This window comes from Vanessa atalanta, chromosome 22 (genome assembly GCF_905147765.1).
Source record: "Vanessa atalanta chromosome 22, ilVanAtal1.2, whole genome shotgun sequence".
NCBI lineage: Eukaryota > Metazoa > Arthropoda > Insecta > Lepidoptera > Nymphalidae > Vanessa > Vanessa atalanta.
The window spans coordinates 7,927,649-7,949,540 of NC_061892.1; the positions used below are offsets into that span (position 1 = coordinate 7,927,649).

The following is a 21,892-nucleotide window of genomic DNA, read 5'->3' on the forward strand; positions in this document are numbered from 1 at the left end:
CCACCCGTTGTGAAGTGGTCAGTATCGCCTATAGACATTCGCGCTTTAAGTATTGTTAATTGGTGTTAGAATAAATACTTTTTGGTTAATATCCAGCCACATGCACAAAGCCATCCACCTCTTCACCACCATGTGTACCACCATCAAGTAAAGTATAGAAGTTAGAACCAACTCACACCAAGTGATTACAATAATAATTAAACTCTTGCATATATCATTATTTCCTTTGCCTCGTGACAAAATTATTTCACATTTTAATAAAATGGATGGAAACCAAAATAAAAAGGTATATTTAGCGGGAATTATATAACTATATAAAATATTAATACAAGCGATGAGACTAAAGAGGATATATATATTTTTTATTTAAAACAAATCACCGTAAAATAAACCGCAGTGTGGCATTATGCTGACGATCCGTTGTCACGATACCAGTTTAAATTGTGCAGACATGTCGACTGCACGTAACAGATAACATAAATTGGCGCGAAATATTTTAAGGTTAAATTTAAAATCGAGGTTATATTCCGATATCTTTGGTGGTTTTATATATATATATTTTTAAATAGTTTATTCACTTGGCTAAAACGTTAATCGTGGTGAAAATTGTCATTGGTGTGTTAAATATATGTTAAACAATATTGCAAAAGGTAAAAGTTTTTTTTAAATTATATTATTAATCGTTAATAATTTTGTAATAATATTTTTGAGTAAATTATCTGATAATAATAAAATCTGTTTGTTTTGAATTAAATTATCATTACTCATAACAACAATCTTACGCATATAGGCATATCCCTACTAATTTTATAAAGGCGAAAGTTTACGCAAAAACTAATGAATGGATTTTAATCAATAATATAGTGTATCAGCGAAACACATAAGCTCCCATTTATAAGGTTATTAATAATTGACAACCAATCCCTAAACGCGAACGAAGCCGCTGGCGAAAACTAGTGTTATATAAAACAACAAACAACAAAATGTTCATTGTTTCTATTCCGATTACCAAAAGTATTTATATTATATTCTGTACAAGATAGCTTGATCTTTTTGACAGATGTAATTTTTTCTGACCGACATAACTTTGTAATGACGATGATGATGTCCCTCTGGCTAGTGGTTGGGGTCTTTTTAGCTGCTATAAATCTTTTTAGAAAAATAAGTTAAAAAATAATTGAATTCTAATTTGAATTATGTATGCTATATTTTCGGTTTCTCATCACTAGCCCGTCTGTCAAAAAGATCAAGCTAACTTGAACAGGGTCTAGCTATTTACCACCAGGCCACAGAATTATCAATCCATATAAATCCCTTCAGAGGAAAAGCAGTAACAGAGTGCAACAAACGTTAACGTTACGCAACTTCTAATAATCTAATTTGTAATAACAATATTTTAAACGCGACGTTTTTCTTATGTAAAACGTTTTCTTTCTTCATATTGTTAATCTTTTATTACTACTATAACTTAATGTAACTGTCCTACTACTGAGATAAACTCTTATCTTCCTTTCATGAGATATTCACGGGCGAATTCGACCACACTGGTCCGATGCGCGTTGGTGGATGACGAGGCAGCATTTCAATAAAATTAGGCACATGCAGGTTTCCTCACCGAAAACGAGATGAATAATAAACACAAATTAACCACATGAGAATTCGTTGGTTCTTGCTTGAGTTGCGTTCTAACCACTTGGCTATCTCGACTTCTTTTTATTACAGAACATAATTTTACTGTTTATTTTTTTAAATTAATACATAAGCTAAATATGACGATATTAAATTTGTGTTAAATAATTTAGTTGTTAATTAATTAAAATTTAAGTAGTATCATAAGAAATTTCAATGACGTTCCTTATATAAAACAGAAAAATAAATCCTTGTCTATATAAGTTTTAAAACAAGTAATAATTTGTAGTTGGTTTAAGTATATCGATTTATTCACTTGTCATAATTATTTTCCTTATACAGATTATAAACGCGATTAAGTAGTATTATACAAGTGTCATGTAGGTTAGGAGCAAGTCGTACGTCGGTTAAACAATTTGTGTGATTTTGTTTCTGTACGGATAAACATTATTTGAACTTACCCATGTATAGGGTCACAGGTTCATAGCACTGTGGCAATTTTCCACCAGCTTTGGAAACTTGGACGTTGAGTCTATGCCTCTAATTACACTGACTCACTCACCCTTCAAAGTGGGACAGAAAAATATTAAGTGTTGTTGTTTGGCGGTAGAACATAAATCCCAATCACCCAGTAAAGTATGGAAGTTAGAATCGACTTAAAAAATAATCTATCACTGAACTATTATTTTTAATAGCCAAAGCACAGCCAATCTAATTAGAGACACGACTATTAGTTTCGCTATTTTAACGTATTATTTATAAAAAAAAACTCGTTTATTTCAAATTTCGAATCAAACTATCATTTATTTAAAGAGCCAAGATGGTTTCGTGTTCACACTATGTAGATCTACATATTTTGTTTATTTCATTCCTGAAAACTTCATGTGTCACTCTAGAATCGCGCGATCAATATTTTTGTGAGAATTGCTATATATACAATCAACTGTGACCGCTGCCTGATTCTCTGTTCTATTATCTATTCGAACAAAATAATATGACAAAACTTAAGCCTTTCAGCGGGACACCCATGACCTAACATATTTATAACTTGTGTCTCGAAACTTACTATCCCGCTCTTTGACCCTAAATCTATCTGATATATATATATATGTAGGTACTATTAAATTATAAAATTCTATACCTTAAAAGATTTTAAACGACCGTATCGAATTCAAATGAAATCAGGTATAGAAATAAATTGTAGTAAAGTATAAAATAAAATATTTACATTTTTTTTTTTTTTTTTCGATTGCCAATTTGTACGAGTAACCTAACCTAAACAGGCGGGTAAAAAATAACCTAATACTTATTTAAAGTAATAGTAAAGTAAGAAAATATAAAAACTATTTTTTAACATTATCACGTGCAGGCGAATATATTCTTATATAATACGTTACGTTATTGTGTTAAATGATTAATATTGTCCTCGTTCAAGGATAAGTAAATGTTTATTTTAAGAATTTGTAACTGAGTGCAACACGATTGAAAGGATCTCGTGGTCCATTATAATTATTATATATAATTACATGAAATTCACGCCTGTCACATCAATAGTCTAAATTTAAAGCGAGTGAAACTGCGAAGCGCAACTATTTATGTAATCATATTATATACTAAAATCTCCAAAATCGCTGCATCTTTTGATATAATATTCATTGGTTTATTAGTATTATCATTAAGCCGTTACTAAAAATGTCTAGAAACTTTTTAATATATATTTTATTATTCGTGTAGCTAGTCTGTACAATTGCAGATCATGATATCTATCATAGGATTGAGGTCAATTAAGTGTTTTAATCGCACGTGACACGTGCGTCGTGTGCACGTCACACGATATTGATTGACGAAAAAATCTGTACTCTCTCGGCACATATAAGTCAAAATTATAAAAAAGGGTTTTATAGTAAACTAGAGGAAAACTCGGCTTCGCTCGGGTAAAATAAATAAATCTAAACAAATATAAATATACTAACTACCGTACCCCTGCACGAAATAATTATTTGGAACACACTTTCTGAACGCATCCGTAAATTTCAAACATGGCCGCCCGTTGAACTATCATGTCATTGAATTTCAAGGATTTCATATCGAAATATCTGGATTATACGAATTTTGCTCGACAAAAAAAACATTATTTTTTAACGATCTATAATTGTGGATACGTTTCGATCGGGTCTAGTAGGCATGTACGGAATTATTATTATTGAAAATATATTTTTAGTGTCATGTGTTTAGAGCGAACCTGGAGTTTATATATGTATTAGCATTGTTGCACTCTGCCTTGGAAAGCACGTAACGTTGTGTTTATTAGTAAGACTCATTAGAGTGAGGTAGTAAATAGAGAGTGCACACACGTTTGCGTATATATTTTTGCACTATGTAATTTTGGTTCAACTCAGTTGGCTAGTATAGTATCCGTTAATGTTTTTCGCCGTGACTAAAACCTATCAGAGGACTAATTATCTACTATATAGTAGAAGTAGATTCTCCATGTGGTTCAACCCAAGTTTAAGCTTGATACTCGACATTATAGTTCAGTAATTGTCATGAGGTCTTTATAATATATTCTTAATTAATAGTAAATCAAACAAATCGATTATTATTATTATTTTCAAAAACATCGTAAAATTTTTCTCAACAAAATCTTCAACTTAGTAGCAAATAGTAAAAATTTACAAAATAAAAACTGCTTCACATAACAATAAAAAGTTTCAATGTATTTAATGCACTTGCATTTTAAAAACGCGTCGAAAGTCGCTCGTTTTGCATTTTTGCGTTCTTTTTACGTCTATAGATTTTTCTAGTTCATATTACACCGCGTAAGTAATATGACTATGCAATCTGATTTACGGGGACTGGTCGATTAGCTGATGTTTTTAAGTTATAAATCGTTCAATCAAATCAAAACAAATGGAAATTAATTCTATGAAATAATAAATAATAGTGGTATAGTACCACAGGACAGTCTTTTGAACGGATATCTTTATTTTAGAAAAAGACGATATTATTAAAAAATATAAAAAAATATTTATGATATATTTTTATTTATATTGTTTTTATCGAAGAAGATAAAGCAAGGTTTTGCATTACCAACCGCTCATCACGTGATCTGAGATGTTATGTCTTGTATCTGTGGCCTATGAATGTGTTTATTGGTGTACAGAAGCTGGCTTGCTTTGCCCAGAAGATAGAACAACGTATTATATATATATAAGCAAAACAGCTGAATGTTGCATACCAAGACGAGACCACATTAAACCATTATATTCAAATAAGTAACATACTAAATTTTATCAATATTTTTATAAATAGATTAAAATATACATTAAGTGACATTATATAAATTAAGTTTGGTCTATGACGATGTAGGCAATGTACTACATATGTAGGCAATTGTCTAGCATTAGCATATTTTTTGTCTAGCATTAGCAAAAAATATGCTAATGCTAGACTATTGCCTACATACAAAGCCAAACTAAAATCAAGTATGTCCTGTCTTAAGACTGTTAGTCTGTAAGACTTTAAGTACACTAAGTATGTCCCGTATCTTCCGTGAATTGTGGTCATTGCAAATATCTCGAGCACGCGAGGTGATACGAGTATAGTACACGCGGAAGAATGTTGTTCATTATCGTTACTTTCACTATTTTCTCAGTTTGCGCTCTTATGCGAATAAATTAGGCTTACTAAACATTACTAAAAATACATTAAATTTACGTTACTAAGGAGGGATATGAAACTAAAAAAGGGGAGGGATGTGAACGATCATAGACGATCATGACGACTAATAAAGAAGAATGGGAAGAAAAAAAATAAAAAAATCTAATTTGAAGAAAAACCTAATGGGAAAACCATCTTATCTCGTGACAGCTATGATATTAAAAGATAAATTAATAGTAAAAGTCATCTTCTTATTTCGCCGATGTATATACTACTCACTAGATATGGCGATCAATGGCGGCGATAACACCCACTCTGTTCTAATGTACTGAACTGTAGACTGCATCTGACATATGTGTGGTTTTGAAATTCAATGTCATCACAACGTTTTGGTCGCGAAAAAAAATCTCTATAAGTGATCTAGATCCTAGCGCTGTATGTTTTAATAGTTTGATTAGATGTCATTTCTCGCTGTAGTTAACTTTATTTCTAAGTCTTACCAGTATTTGAAATAATTGTTAGAACTATCAAATAATTATTTACTACTTAAATTTACGCAAAGTCGTAAAAACTTGAAGGTAGGTAGGGCTCATCTGATCATATACTTATTATTTTACTGTTTAGGAGATTTTATTTGTTATTCTTTAGTCGATAAGAGCTCATTAGCTTGTCGGAAATTCGATCTGTACTATTTTACCTAAACGCACGATACTGCTTTTACGTGTATATTGTAATAATAATATAATGATCATAAGAGGAAGTTTGAAAGTGGCACCGATAGGCGAGAAGCTATGAATCTGGAAACCGGCTGTCATGGTATGGGCACGTTATGCGGAGGAATGAGGATCATGTTGTGAGAAAGGTTTTGAGAACGGATGTGGATGGATATAGAGGTAGGGGACGACCAAAGAAAGGATGGATGGATTGTGTGAAAGACGATATGGCTAGAAAGAATGTTACTTGTGAGATGACGTCCGACAGAGAACTATGGAAGAGGAAGACATGCTGCGCCGACCCCAAGTAAAATTGGGATAAGGGCAGGAGGATGATGATTGTCTGACGCTATCTTGTAATTGAAAATGTCCATTGATGATGACTATGCTATTGCCAGAAATGCTACCATTATATTACAAACACACGTGCAAAATCTGGCAGAACGGACGTTGCTGTGTCCAATTTATATGCCCTATTCGTTCAACGGCTTGGGTTTTTTGTGCCAACGGGACGGCAGTGCCGTGTAATGGAGAAAATATGAAATTCCGACCAAATATACGATTATCTACGTAGATAGTTGTCTAGACGGACATTATTAATAAGGATCTGTATTGTGCGGTTATCGTATTTAATAAATGAATCATTTAGCACGTTTTTCTAGTAAAAAACCGTGTATTGTTTAGAAGATATGAACGATGAGATCTGACCTTGGCAAACTAAACTGAATACAAATGCATTGAATTGGTATTTCAAAAACGAACATTATTGAAAGAGCATTAAGAATTGTTTTCGAGTGATATAAAAATACAGATAGATCTGTATAATATTGATTTATCATTATTTAAAGTCCTAACATAACTTTTGAATTAAACCAACTATTGCGTATTCTGAAACTCACTTCGTATCTCACTCGTGAAATGTTGATAACCGACTTGCTGTGATACAATATTTTAATCTGTGTATCCTTCAAATATTGTAACAAATTAATATCTCACGTAGTGATTACGTCAATCTTATGAAAAGGAAAATTAAATGTTCTGTAACAAACAGCTAATAAATTAAATTATTAAACACAACAAAGTAAGCGAAGTTATGTGACTGCTACGTCAAATTATCGATATAAGTTATTGCTATCTTTTTCTAATGCATTATTGTTAAAAAAGGATAGCAAATGATATGGTCCTGTCAATTTATATTAGAAAATACTATTAAAGATGTTCTGACTACTCGGTGACAATTCGGCAAAGAGCGGCAACTATGCGGCTTCTTACTTTGTATGTACTTCTTAATAAATTGTAAATAAGAGGAATTACATTATGATGTAGATTAAAAAAAAATCTAAACATGCATTAATAAAAACAAGAACAATCAGACCATCCCGGTTTCGCACTGGTGCAGATTATTAACAAAGAAATGTATATTCTATAAATAAAATTTATACCCTGTAGCACTCAGGAGCTTTCTACCAGCATTTTTTTTTTGAATCATTATTAAAAATGTTACCTCTTTTATAACATTAGTATAGATAAATGTACATAACGTAATCAATTAAATTTTATTACAATCGAAAATATCTTCTTTTTTAATTTTTAATCACTTGCTCATAAATTTTCATCTGTATTAAATTACATTGTAAAAAGACTTAAGTCCCAGTTGGCAGCAATCGATTCTTTTTTGTTTTGTATATATTCCCAGTTTCCGAGAAAATGCTTGCTGTTTGCTCTCTACATGGATCTTGCGGTACAACAAAGGTACAGTTTAGAAATCCGTGACATTTCAGGACACCTAAAACGTTTGGTGCTCCAACACTAAAATGGGTCATTGCGCTTTATCAAGGATAATGGTTAATTAACCAAATATTTTCTACTTTTCTTGATGATTTTTGGTAGCATTGCCAAATAATCCGATATGTTGCTGTTCCTGTATTGTCTTCATCAATAATGGTGGTTGTAGGCTGACGGTTAATCAATTAGTCGGCTAGTCAGCCATAAGGGGAATACCGAAGTATGTACTCATTATGTACAAAATAATGAGTATTTACCTTGATGATTCAGGAAAAATGCATCCGTACTGATCCACCTACACAAATAAACCTATTCTAGTTTAGGAGATATCCCCCTTTGTTATTATGCAATAAAACTATGATCAAATTACAGTATCAGAAATTGAGAGATTACATTAAAGGTTCCAAACGACTCTTCGATTTTGCCCTTATTAATTGCAATCAACTAGGTATCTGTTATATTTTTGAAGATATCTGTAATAGACAAACCTCGTAGCCTAAATGATAAATGGAACCCCTTACTCTTTGTCAGTCAATTCTAAAGCACTGAATAAATTCATCATCATCATCATGATCAGCCTTTATTACTCCACTGCTGGACATAGGCCTCCCCCAAGGCACGTCACTGAGCCCGATCTGCGGCCCTTCTCATCCATGTCCTACCGGCCACCTTCCGTATATCGTCGCTCCACCGTGCCGCAGGGCGTCCTACACTACGCTACTATTACTGAATAAATTATATATTATTTATTATCTTTAATATAAAATTGTTAAACAACTCTTCCGTTATGTATTACATGAGGAACTGGTACTGGCGAAGGTTATACTCTCACACCTATTGTATAATTATACGCATATAATGTATAACAATGAGATCAACAACATTTTCATTCAATGGTAATCACATCTTTTAGGTTAAAAGCCTGTCAATGTCAACATGCTTTTGTCATTGTTTGATTGGCATTGATGTCTCATACAGTTCTGGTTTGTTTAACCTTCTAAGCATATTATAATGTAAACTTATAATATTTTTTTTAATTTAGTGCAGTAGATAAATATTAAGGCATCTCATTGTAAACGGTTACTTGGATAACGCCAACCCTGAGGTCCGAGGATTAAACCTCAGTCGGACCAGTTCAAAGACATACTTGACAGTGCTAATTTTCTGTGTCTCATAGCGCGTGTTACCCCGTTGTAATGTCTCTGATCGTATTCCGGTAGTGTCAAGTAGCATTTCTATGTGATTATCAAAGCAAGAGAATGGAGAGATAATTTCCTGCGCAGTTCTTGAGATTAGATACTGTAGCCAATATTGTGCTGGTAGGAATTTCACATGCTCCATAAGTTTAATATTTAATAAGGCATTTTAATGCGTTCTGATTTTTTATGCCAACGTAGTGTACGTTGGCATAAGAAATCATTCAGGAATAAATGATAAAGTGCAGTCGATTGATGATTAATGATAAAAAAAAAAAAAAACTAGTAACTCTAACTGTAAAGTATGACTCCGTTTCTCCACCATAAAAGAAATACTAAGTATAGTAGCACGCTTACATCCATTTTTATACAAACAATTGAATGTAATAAAAAATTTATTGGCATATCTCATTCTGAATCTTAAAAAGCTTTAAAAACAAATATGGTATATCGTCTTAAAAAAATTTTAAGTGTTTTTTATTTCCAGGGGCCAATTCTAAGCATTTTGTCATGTCATCACAATTGAATCTTTATTATTTTCTATTATCACAACGATGGAACCTGGAAGTCGGATCCGAATATAATTGGGAAGGTTTCGTAACCGTTATAAATTAATAGAATTCGCACAAAATTCCATTTCATAAATGTTTTATTTTTGCAAGGAATAGTAAAAATTGGTATAATCTTCGGCACGAGACCATAAATATAAAATCGGAGGTAGAATTATAAATTGTCATAACGTTCTTATAATTAACTCGCTGTCCGTCCCGACTTCGTATGGGTTATTTTAACTATTGGTAGTACATAGCCCCATTCCTGCTCTTAAAATTGCCGTTCCAAAATTCATTTTTAGTGAGCGTCTATGTCAACCTAACTTTAGAGATCTCGTGACGAGTGATCGATATAGGCATATATATCACTTATGTTAAAAGCCAGACGGCTGACGAAGTATGTATCCTTTGTAGTTTTGTTAGCTACGTATTACTTGTCATGTTGTCAATTATCTCACATTTATCTCAGACTATAAAACAAAAGGCAGAGCGCGTGGAAGCATATAATCTGAGTATAGATATATTATATACTTATTGTATGTATTCAAGCATTGTTCATCTGATTGAGTCCAAATTGTACAGTTGATGACACCGGTTTAATCATTTCTTTCAGAGTATGAGTGAGACAAAAAATAGACGGATGCTTCTATAGTTTTCAATTATTCTCACAGTTATTAATTCGTACCTCATAATATATTATTAAAATTATTCTTTGTAATACAAGTTTTATTTTAATTTAATTTAAATACTTTTATATTAATTTCATTTAATTACGAATAGATAACATTGCAATCCAAAAAGTACATAATTATTTAAATTTATTAGTCTGTCACGAGGTCGATGACCTAATTATTTAGGAATGCTACCAATATTATAGTTAGTAAATTTACGTACAAAATAACATACTAAGTATGAAATTGACATTTAACACGGGTTCAAGCGTGAGTCATAAAGGACGTGTAGATCCGCTAGTAGAAAACTGACCATTATTTCCATAAAGCATCGTTGAACCTTCAGAGGCGGAATCGTTAACAATAACAGGCTTCGTAAATAATAATACTTCGATTATTTCAAAACAGTTGGATACTTACTTTCCACTATACAATAGTGGGGGTCAATTCTACTAAATTTTAATGGTAATGATACTTTATCAATTCTATTGCGAATTAATTGCTATTCATATTCATAAATTCATAAAAATTAACCTCAGCATTATCATAAATTAGGGTCCTTATTTTCTTATTCTGCTTATTTATATAAGTTATGATACGTTCCTGATTAAATTCCGATCCAACTTTGACCGAACTGTAACTGGATCGTTGTGTTTGTAGAATAGTTACTATAACCTAGTCTAATTGAAGTAGGAAAAAAGATAAACAAACCTTAGATTTACGTATTTCATGCGATTTAATAAATCTTGCTATATTGTGAACTACTAAGAGTTTATGATTAATATATCTTTATTTATAATACAACACTATTACACTTAACAATTTTTTTTCTTTAATTATACTTCAAAAATTCCGATAATAGTTTCAGTACGCAAATTTGTCGCAAATCCATAATGAATATCATAGATTAATCAAGCTCTCAAACAATTATATCGCGTCAGTTTGTTGTCAAATGTTGTTTATTTGGCTTTTTTCCTGTTATGGTTGGAATAAAGTATACTTATTAACGGCAATGACTACGTTTCGATTCCGATAAATTGTCAATTCGCTGGTAGAATTGGAGCCCTAGTTGGTAAACATGTAGGTAGAGATCAAATTGATCTTTGTAATGTCAAATTCACTGTCAAAATCTTTACTTTTTTTTATGCCATTAGTTGGCGGACGAGCATATGGACGTATGAGCGGGCCACCTGATGGTAAGTGGTCACCACCGCCCATAGACAAAAAGAAATATTAACCATTCCTTACATCACCTATGCGCCACCAACCTTGGGAACTAAGATGTTATGTCCTTTGTGCCTGTGATTACACTGGCTCACTCACCCTTCTAACCGGAACACAACAATACAGCGTACTATTATTTGGCAGTAGAATATCTGATGAGTGGGTGGTACCTACCCAGACGCTCTTGCACAAAGCCCTACCACCAAGAAAACTTAATATGGAAGCGTTACACCTGTATATTATTCTAACATTAGCAATTGAACACAACTCGTTTAAGTAGTTTAGAGTAACTATTAATATTAAGAATAAAATAAATAAATCCGATCGCATATTGCTTCATTATAATATAATACAATCTTTGCTTTTATGAATTCCGATACTCTAAATTAAAAATAATTTATACCAATAACATAAATGCGAAAGTAACTCTGTCTTTATGTCTGTTATGCTTTTACTTCAAAGCCACTGAAATGAATTTAATAACAATAAACACAAATTATTTATTAACTAATTAGCAAATCATAAGATTTAAAGTTTGAAGTATTCATCTCAATTATTTTCTAGTGTTCTAATTGTAGGCAACCCTACGTTACGAGACAAACATTTATGGCTTTTTAAAACCAGTAACTAACATTAGGTCATATACGAGCACTATTAACTGGGTCTTTAATAATTTACTATACGCTTTAGCAGCAATCTAAATTCCAATCAACTATAACGAACCTAAACCTTTATATTGGTAAATTTATTACTAATAAGTAAACTGCAAATATCGACCTTATTGCGATTGAAATAAACTTATTTCTCACTTGTAAATAAACTTGTGATCTTATATAATTATTAAGCAATAAAAACGTGTAATAGGCACGAGAGTTTGAGCCAATAATGCGAACAAATTGAAACCATGTCGCCCTTACTCATGATAGTTTATTTACAACGTAGATAGTAAACGTTTCAATGGTGTAGTGTGACAGAGTTCTAAAACTTGTAGCTACATTATTACCGTCATACATATATGGAGAAATTAATCGTATCGATGTCGAGCAGAAATGATCAATATAAGTGAATTAGGGCAGGGACATATTTATTTTCATAAAAGTAATGACATGTCAATTAAGGTTGTTTTACACGATCGCGTTTTAAAAAACGAATACAAGAACGTTTAAAAAAAATACATTGAGATAACCTAACATTACTAACTTGATATAGTAGGTGCCATTTGATTATCCATTTATGATTGAATTTTTACTCTAACTCTAAAAATAATTTATCTTTTAATTCTTGTACATCAATTTTAAAGTGTCTGGTAGAGTTATTATGTATTATTGTGATATTTACTCGTAACTTATTATTTACCCAAACAATGCGAATGTTTCGACGTCATTGTGAATAGCCAATAAATGTCCAAATATTGAATAGTATAATTTTCTCATGTTCCTTAAGAGGATTTGGAATATTCCATTACGATGCTTCACTCACATCCATTTAAATTGTCTCCTAAATTGTTAACAAGCATGAAGTAAGATAGAAAAATACATGTTTAAAAAAGATATTGCCTGAAAATGAACAATTATCACGGATTCTTATTACGGATTTATGTAAAAATGGTGTTATGAATGTCGGCGAATTTGTTATTGTAACTTTAAAAGTAAAATCAATGTGAATTGAAGTACTTAAGTGGAATATCATAAATGAAGATATATAATTCATATTGTTTGTATCGCATGAAATCGCATGGAATATCTAAATCTAAGGTTTGCTTTACTTTATTGGAATTGCTTACAGGAACATTCAAAACATCTGTCCTTATTATCTTCTATTATAAAACTAAATCGATTTAATTTATTGCAAGCAGTACTAAACATATTTGGTTCAACTTTCAACACAACTTTCCTCTCGCGAAGATAATTTTAAACGTCTAAAAATAAATTCCCACATATTTTGAAAATGACGATGCGTTCCGAGAACTACTTAGTCACATGTTTTCAATGATATTCAATTTATTTTATTATTATTATATTTCTTTGTGATGCTGATTTGTTTCTAATAATTCAATCGTAACTTTGTACAGTTGGTATTTATACTTATAATTCGTGAAAATTTCCGGTGTGATATATACATAGTTAACGAACAAAAGATAGCACGAGCGAGTCGTATTTGACAATTGCTTACAATATGTTTAGGAAGACATTTACGCATGCTGGTTTTTATTATTAAAAATAATAAGCCAAATCCCATCCCGTTTATTAAGTTACAACAAATGACAATTACGTATAAAAACCAATCGAAGAAAGTTTTAGTCATTAAAAAAAAACAATCAACCTGCATTGGAGCAGCGTGATGGAATGACGTCAGAGGTGTCAGCCCAGCCGTGGGTCGTTTAGTGATGTACTAAGTTGATTAGTGTATCTACTATATTGCATAGCGTGAACATTAATTTTCTAGTGATTTTAATTTACTTATATACTTTTGCATGCTGTCTCATCTCATGTGCATGCTCTTAAGAAATAATTAATTGTTGTATTGTTTTTTAATAGGCTAAGGTAACTAAGGTTTATAGACATTGGCGTTAAAATAAATATGAATCATTCCTTAGATCGCCATGCGCCACCAACCTTGGCGTTGGGAACTAAGATGTTAAGTCGCTTGGTATTCTATATTGTATTCTAGTTCGAGTAATTGTAGTAATTGTGTTAAGTTTTGTGAAATAAAAAAAAAGCGATACAAATTAATTCCAACTACAAATAGAATCGGTTAATCGCTTTCGATTGAATTTCAAAGGTATTAATGATTTCTCAATGATTTCCTTCAGACATGTCAAAGGCCTTAACCGGTTTCAATATCCGATTTACGAAACGCCCTTGAAGATTTATTTGCAATGAGTCTCAAATACGATGACCAGCTTTCTTATTATTTTTCAGGACATGTCCTTTTTTTAATGTTTTGATGTCCAGCCTTAATACGAATTATAATCCCTTTCTGGAAAATTAATCAAATTTACGAATACACATAAACGTGTTTGCTAAAGTGAACGTAAATATACTACTCATATACATAAATAACGAAATAAACTACTCATATATTCTTAGCTCGTAAGATTGATATTTCGTTGAAAGGTTGCCAGAAAAATTAACAAAAAAAAGTTAGACATCTTTCATTGGACATTTTAAATTAAGAATGTATTCTAATTTAAAATTTTTGTATGCATACCCCAGTATCAGACAGACTACAATACAGAGTATGTACTATTTAATCTATCAGTATTATAATTGTTTATGAGAGACTTTAAATCGATAGAAATCACCTTAATCTAAAAAATATGTCGATTCGATTGATATAATGTTTGCTTCATTGTCTCACACTTTTTGTGACGACGCGGGTGGCTTTGAAGCGTTGAAGCGTTGCACGGAACAAAAAATACCGACTCAATTTCAATTTAATTTATCGTGTGTTTTCATTACTTTTATTACTAATCAATTCATTTTATATTATTATTAAAATAACAGATACTTTAGATATTAATAAATATGAATAATTTTGTTTTTATCACTGTACAATTACAAACATAATCTTTATAATATGTGGTCGTACGAGCTTCGCTCGATTTTTTTTTTGTAATTTTTTGTTAAATAAAAACTGTACTTTGCGTACCTTCAGTAATGACCTACCGATAAATTTAAAAAGCCAAAATCAGAGCCTGATCCTTGCAGCCGTTTCCGAGATACGCGAAAATAATTATAAAAAATAATTATTATTATATAAATAAATAATATTAATAGCGTAAGCCGACTATTGTCCCAGTGATTATGGGACGATAGCTGCATATAAAATATCGATAAAGAGTTCGGCAAGTTAGAGAGCGGTACTAGGGCTATATAAAAAAAAAACGTAAACAAAATTAAAGTTAATTCTTATCGTCAAACTCCAATTCTAGCTGAACTATTGTATACTATTTTACATTAAAGATTACATTTAAATAAGGTTTCATCATTTTGGTGAGTAACTTGCAGTTTACAATAAAATAAGATCAAAATAATTCCTAAAAAATATTTTGAATAAACGCGAAGTTGCGATTATAAGTTTAATATAAAACTTAATTGAGTTTTGACATAAAATACCACTATAAGGCATACTATTTTATCTATTATTTAAAAAGCAATTTTAAATTTAATGAATTGTACAAATTAATTTATTTAAAATTATATTCATTACTAATAATAATTCGTGCATCGATGGCCGTAATTACAGCAATACAATATACCGCAACAATTGATGTGTTCAAACAATTGACAGTATCACGTCGGGAATTGGTCTAGATTGAAATACGAGCAATAAACGCCCTTATAATTACAGTGGTAAGGCTTACATTGAAACACGAAAATCAAGTATCATTGAACTATCTAAATATAGGCAGTGACTGATCAGAATTAATATCACAAGACGGTTTTATTGTCATGTGGTAATATTAATAGTTAAGAATTGACAAATTTTTATGATGGATGGTCTTAGTCTGGGATGCCTTACCAAATAATAGTAATTATTGGGTTGGGTATTCCCCATTCAACAATAGTTTCTACCGTTAATAACTTCAATAAAGCTTGGTGAGTTTTGATTTCAAGGGATAGTGATTAAATGAGACATGTTATCATTTTTATAAATTCTTAGATTTCATGTTGGTAATCGACGTAAGGACCTCTCATGACTAATTACCACCATCTACATGATATTTATAAACAATTATTCGAATAAGTATAAATGTAAATCAATTTCTTTCACTTTCAAAAGCAAATGTGAACACAGATTCAAAATTGTAAATTAATACAATATTTTGTACGTTTCATTAATTTACGATACGCACAGATATGCTATAGAATAACCAATAATAATAACCTGTTGATATATTTTAAAATTACAATATGAGATATTTATGAATCATAACATAAATATTCTTATACGAGCTTCAACTTACTTTATCAGTTAGTATCAGGACCGGATTTAGAGATGAACAATAGAAGCTCAAAACCTGGGCCACAAAGGGGATCCAGAATACGACATACTTTACGGCAAAACAAATTTCTCGTCTATGTAATACACCAGAAACTTTTAAATTAGTTCCACACAACCGATTGCTTTGATTGATTGTAAATACCTTTAAATAAATTTTATAAGGTGACAAATCAAAGGGTTACTCGTACCTTCTATAAAGTATCACTCGCCTACTTGAGGCCATAAGACACACGTTAAAAAAATATTATTAGGTTATTTTATTGTAGCCGGATGTGTCTCTCTCGTTTTAAGTTTTGGTTTTGGGATTGTTAAACCAGTTTACACCGGTACGGATTAAAATTCGATATTTATGTGGCACTGTTCATCCGTCACGTCCACGATAGTTCACCGCTAATCACGAGATCAATAGACAAGAATTTATTAGAAGTCAAAGCCGGTCCGGATGTAATCTTGCATTTCTCATTTGTGATATCTTTTATCTACTAGGTAATCAGGGTTTAATATTAATACTAAATTTAATATTACATATTTTTTGACTAATTTAAATTAGTTTATTAATATTTAAATTCAGTTAATTGACAATTAGAAACATAAATATACCTAATAGGTATACCAAATATGAAAAAAGTTAACATAATATTTAAAACTAAATCAGAAAGTTTTATACTACAAAAAACTTTAATAGGATTTTTATAAAAAAGAATAATTATGTTTTAAAAAACTTTAACCATGTTTTTATCCAAAATGCTTTTAAATTTAAATGATACAGGAGGTAAGCTATCTACGTCACTAAAAACCTGATATGTTGTACGTCACAGCTTTTAACAGATTTGGGTATACGAGTGATAAGGGATCAACGATTTAAGTACACATTTAGTTTGTCAAAAGATGGCGCTGCCAAATGTTATAAAACAATGCTGTCGCATTCTTTCGAATTTCAAATCCATTATGAAAGAAGAAGACAGAAGACATGATTAATAATTATAAAATCGATTAGAATGTGATACATATAGTAGTTTCTCTTTCTTCTACTTGGCTGTTGGTCGGTTGTTTCTTACGCTTGGAACTAAATAATACTTACTCGGAACTAAATGATACTACAAGTATCTACTTGATATATAAATATGTTTGGTTAATGTAATATCCATTTTCTACAAACAGGCGACAGGCGTAAGCGTCCATATTATTTTCTAGTAAATCTAGGAAACAAAAAATATATATATTTATACTTACTTTTATTATCTATAATTTTTGTGTCATTAATTTTAATGATAAGCGAAAAATGCAAATTATCTACAATTTTGACCTTGAATGTTTTTTTGAGCAGACGTTGTATTAGTCGGGATTTTTTTATAATTTCATTATTAATAGTATACTTAAGACATGTGATAGTGTTCAGCTTCGTGTGAATTATTGTTAATTGAAATGTCTATTTTGAATATTGGAAAATTATAATATTAAATACCATATTAATATTATTAAATAGCCTGAGTTTAATTATCACTATATTAAGCTCACATGTTAAATTAAAAAAAAAAAAGAATTATTTCATACAAATAAATACAGACAAACAAACAAATTTATCTACTTATAAATTATATTAATATAGATATATTCTTAATCTGTGGAACTGTACACTGCGAGTCTATTATTTAACTGCTTTAGTTTTCTTCTTATCTGTACAAGTCGGTGGTACAAGAGTTTGTGTGTTAATTTCCATAGTAATTAATAGCATATTAGGTATTTCCTAATCTATTCTAATTTTAAAAGAATAATATTTTTTAAATTTGTATACATAAAGGTTTTATTTTTTAATTTCTACGGTACTTGTACCTGATTTAAATAATAAGTATTTCTTACATTCATATTAAGGAGTGGAGTGGCATATATCAAGTTTGTAGGTGTTATAGTTTCTAAAATTTCGTGAATAATAACAATGTGAATAACAGTGAGTGGTATTTCGCTTATATATATATGATTAATAATATACATACATACATATATATATATATATATATATATATATACACACATAAATATAATAATATAATATAATATTAACAAAAAAATAGCCGTAAAAATGCTAATATAGGTACTTCCCGTGAATCCATGAATCGCATTTTAAATTTCTTTATCATAAACCAATCCATTCGTTCTTTTCACTTTATTAATAATATTATTTTAAATAATTCATTCATTCATCCAATAAATAATATATTAATTTAACGCTAAACGCATTTATCTTGTACCATACTAAGTGATTCTTGAATGAATCACAAGTAATACTCAAGTCACGTCAACACTCAACAGTTTCACTACGAACGCAGCGCGTAGTACCCGCTCTGGAACGTTTTGATACAAAAATATTCGATCGCGTTTCTGATAAAAAAAGTACTGCTATACATACGGTTGTTAAAAATCAATTATAATTTGGATGTGATAAGATTAAAAATAAGTGATTATTAATTGTGATTTTCGTGTTGTTTATACCCAAAATGTGTTTATAGAAATTATTTCGTTGTTTATGTGGTAAGTTTTTATTAAACAATATACTGCTCTGTATTATTCATTAAACGTATAGATTAACATTTAATTAATTCTTTATGTTATAAATATATATATATATTTAATAATGAATCTGTATTAACTTTCCTTTTTTATAATTTTACATTATCTTAAATCTTAATAATATAATTATTGGATTTCGAACACGATAAAATTTGGATAAAGAACCGATTTGAAAAATCAAGGAATTTGTTGATTTGAATAATGATAATAATTATTTATATTGAAGCTACCCGAATTCATGTTAACCCCTGACCATTAAATTCAAGCTGCTGTCAACAGTGTTGTGTTTTACTGTGATAAGTGAATGAGATATGATATATGATCTTTGGGATATAACAGAGAAGTCAATCCTTAGATATTAATTAATCTTATAGAGAATGGAACAGTATAGTATAAACAATTAAATATGCCAATAATACAATAATTCTTGGTGATAGGACTTAGTGCTAACCTATCTGGGTAGGTGCCAAGCAGCAATACATAGTCTTGCTGAGTTTTGGTTTGAAGGGTGAGTTAGCCAGTGTAACTACAGCCACATATCCAAAGTCATTGACAATAATTGAATGTTTTAAGTTTTTAACCATCTACACATCAATGTGTCGCCAATAGTGGCGTTCATTGGTTATTTCATAGTTTTTAACAAGATAGCAGCGACAGATAGTAATCGATTGGTTTTCCAGCCTCTTTAGTAGTGATTTTTAAATTTAGAATGCTTGTTCCAAATTTAAAATGATGTCGGGGCAAAACATTATAAAGTCATACCCTGAGATCAATTCTGAGAATTCTATATCCTCTACTTTATCGTCAAAAAGACCTCGAAGTAAATTTATATTATAGTACATTAAACGCACAGTACATTCATATCAATATATTTCAATGTATTTCACAATGTAAACAAATATGAAATCATAGAAGAATATATTACTAATACTAAAAAACGCACATGTTCGTGAGTTCTTAAGATAAATCTCAAGTAGTTTTTATGAAATCGAAATACCGGATTAATCACGAAGATAGTGTACTTAGTGCAAGGTCATCTCTGGGAGTATCGAAAACTCATCACTTAGCTTACGAAAACTCAACACCACCGTCAAACAGCAAAGCTTTTTATAGTTGTGTTCTGGTGTGAAGAGTGGTATTAGTGAAAAGAATGACGACCTCCATGGTCAAGTAGTGTGTACACTGGTTCATGGGTACGCCACTCCGAGGTCACGGGTTAGTCGATGTAGAAAAAGTGTCTTGGGTCTGGATGATTGTGGTACCGTCTTTACTTCTGATTTTCCATAACACAAGTGCTTTAGCATTAGCAGCCCGTAAATGTCCCACTGCTGGGATAAAGGCCTCCTCTCCCTTTTTGAGGAGAAGGTTTGGAGCATATTCCACCACGCTGCTCCAATGCGGGTTGGCGGAATACACATGTGGCAGAATTTCGTTGAAATTAGACACATGCAGGTTTCCTCACGATGTTTTCCTTCACCGCCGAGCACGAGATGAATTATAAACACAAATTAAGCACATGAAATTTCAGTGGTGCCTGCCTGGGTTTGAACCCGAAATCATCGGTTAAGATGCACGCGTTCTAACCACTGGGCCATCTCGGCTCATTGGGATCAGAGTAATGTATGTGATGTTGTCCAATATTTAATTTAATGAAGAGTGTGTGAGCCAGTGTTATTACACGCACAAGGGTCATAATATTTTCCCCATGGCAAGTGCGTTGTCAGAACACCACGCTGTCCCAATACGGGTTGTACATGTCACATACATGGACAGGTTTCCTTCCGACACGAGTAGTTTTCCTATCAGCGTGCAAGGGATTAATTAAAAACTCAAATACAATAAATTATTATAAATATTGCTTGCTTGGGTTTGAATCTTCAGCAATGATTAGCCACTCTTGGCTCTTATCATGACGAGACACAATTACCAGTACATGTGTAAATTAATGGGTATTAAGATTAGATGTCATTTGATTTGAAGCCGTATATTAGATAATAATAGCTTGTTTTATGCGTTTTGGTAATTCAAAGCAGTCATAATAAAAGGAAATAAGTATGTACAGTAAATAGCGTATTCGTAATGGCGTGTCATTTATTGGCAATAATTGATTTGTCCTTAGAATATTACGTAATTAAGCAAGAGAAAGCGTTATAATATACTAGACACATAGCTGAGTAATTATTTCGATGTCTATAAGCGAATACTATCATAGAAAATGTTTAAATGTCTATAGTTTCTTATCATGTATTATCTATCTTTCAAATTTTTGATCCAGTTTGGTAATTTGATACTAGCATGTTTTTGTTTATGGGTTTTTTTTTCGGATTATTAGGCTAATGGTCTCTACAGTGTCACCGAGCGTGGAGGCGAGTTAAAATACTCAAGTTGGGTGTTGAGAGCCCACTTAAGGGCTCAGAGTACGCGCGTACTAAGAGTGCCTCCTGTGAGTGTGTCGGGAGTTTGGAATTACGTGTGCATAATACGTCGTCATACGCTTAGGTGTTGATGAGCCTAAATCAATGAGGGACCTCAAATTCACCGGTTGGTGTAATGTGTGTTACCTAATGAGTTTTTTTAAATATTTATATGTACTTATACATATTTATAATTTTTGCAATAATTAAAAATCATATATTAATGTCTCCCGTACGTCCCGTTTTTAATACTCAACGTTCTTAATTAAGATTTGCTGGTCACCGTTTATACCTAAAAGATCCGGAAGGTGTTATATAGGACATAAAAACGAATATGCAAGTTATTACGACGCTAGCCTTTCCGGTAGGCATACTTGACTGGTTCATTGTGGCTCAAGAAATCATAGGCTGTGGTAAGCCAGCTTTAGTGAGTTAGTATAATTATAAGCAAGGGACATAACAATGATAGTCTCA

At 31.2% G+C, this 21,892-nt stretch overlaps 1 protein-coding gene across 2 annotated transcripts in view; it reads left to right on the plus strand.

Annotated features, from left to right (window-relative positions):
* Positions 1–405: 405 nt before the first annotated feature.
* Positions 406–21,892, plus strand: part of LOC125072805 — a 46,199-nt gene continuing 24,712 nt past the window's right edge. The window contains exon 1 of one of the 2 annotated variants that reach the window (XM_047683501.1): positions 406–650. The gene's annotated coding sequence lies outside the window, so the exon portion shown is untranslated. Of the gene's footprint in view, positions 651–18,757; positions 18,966–21,892 lie in introns of those variants that run through there. The other variant, XM_047683500.1, reaches the window with a different exon arrangement.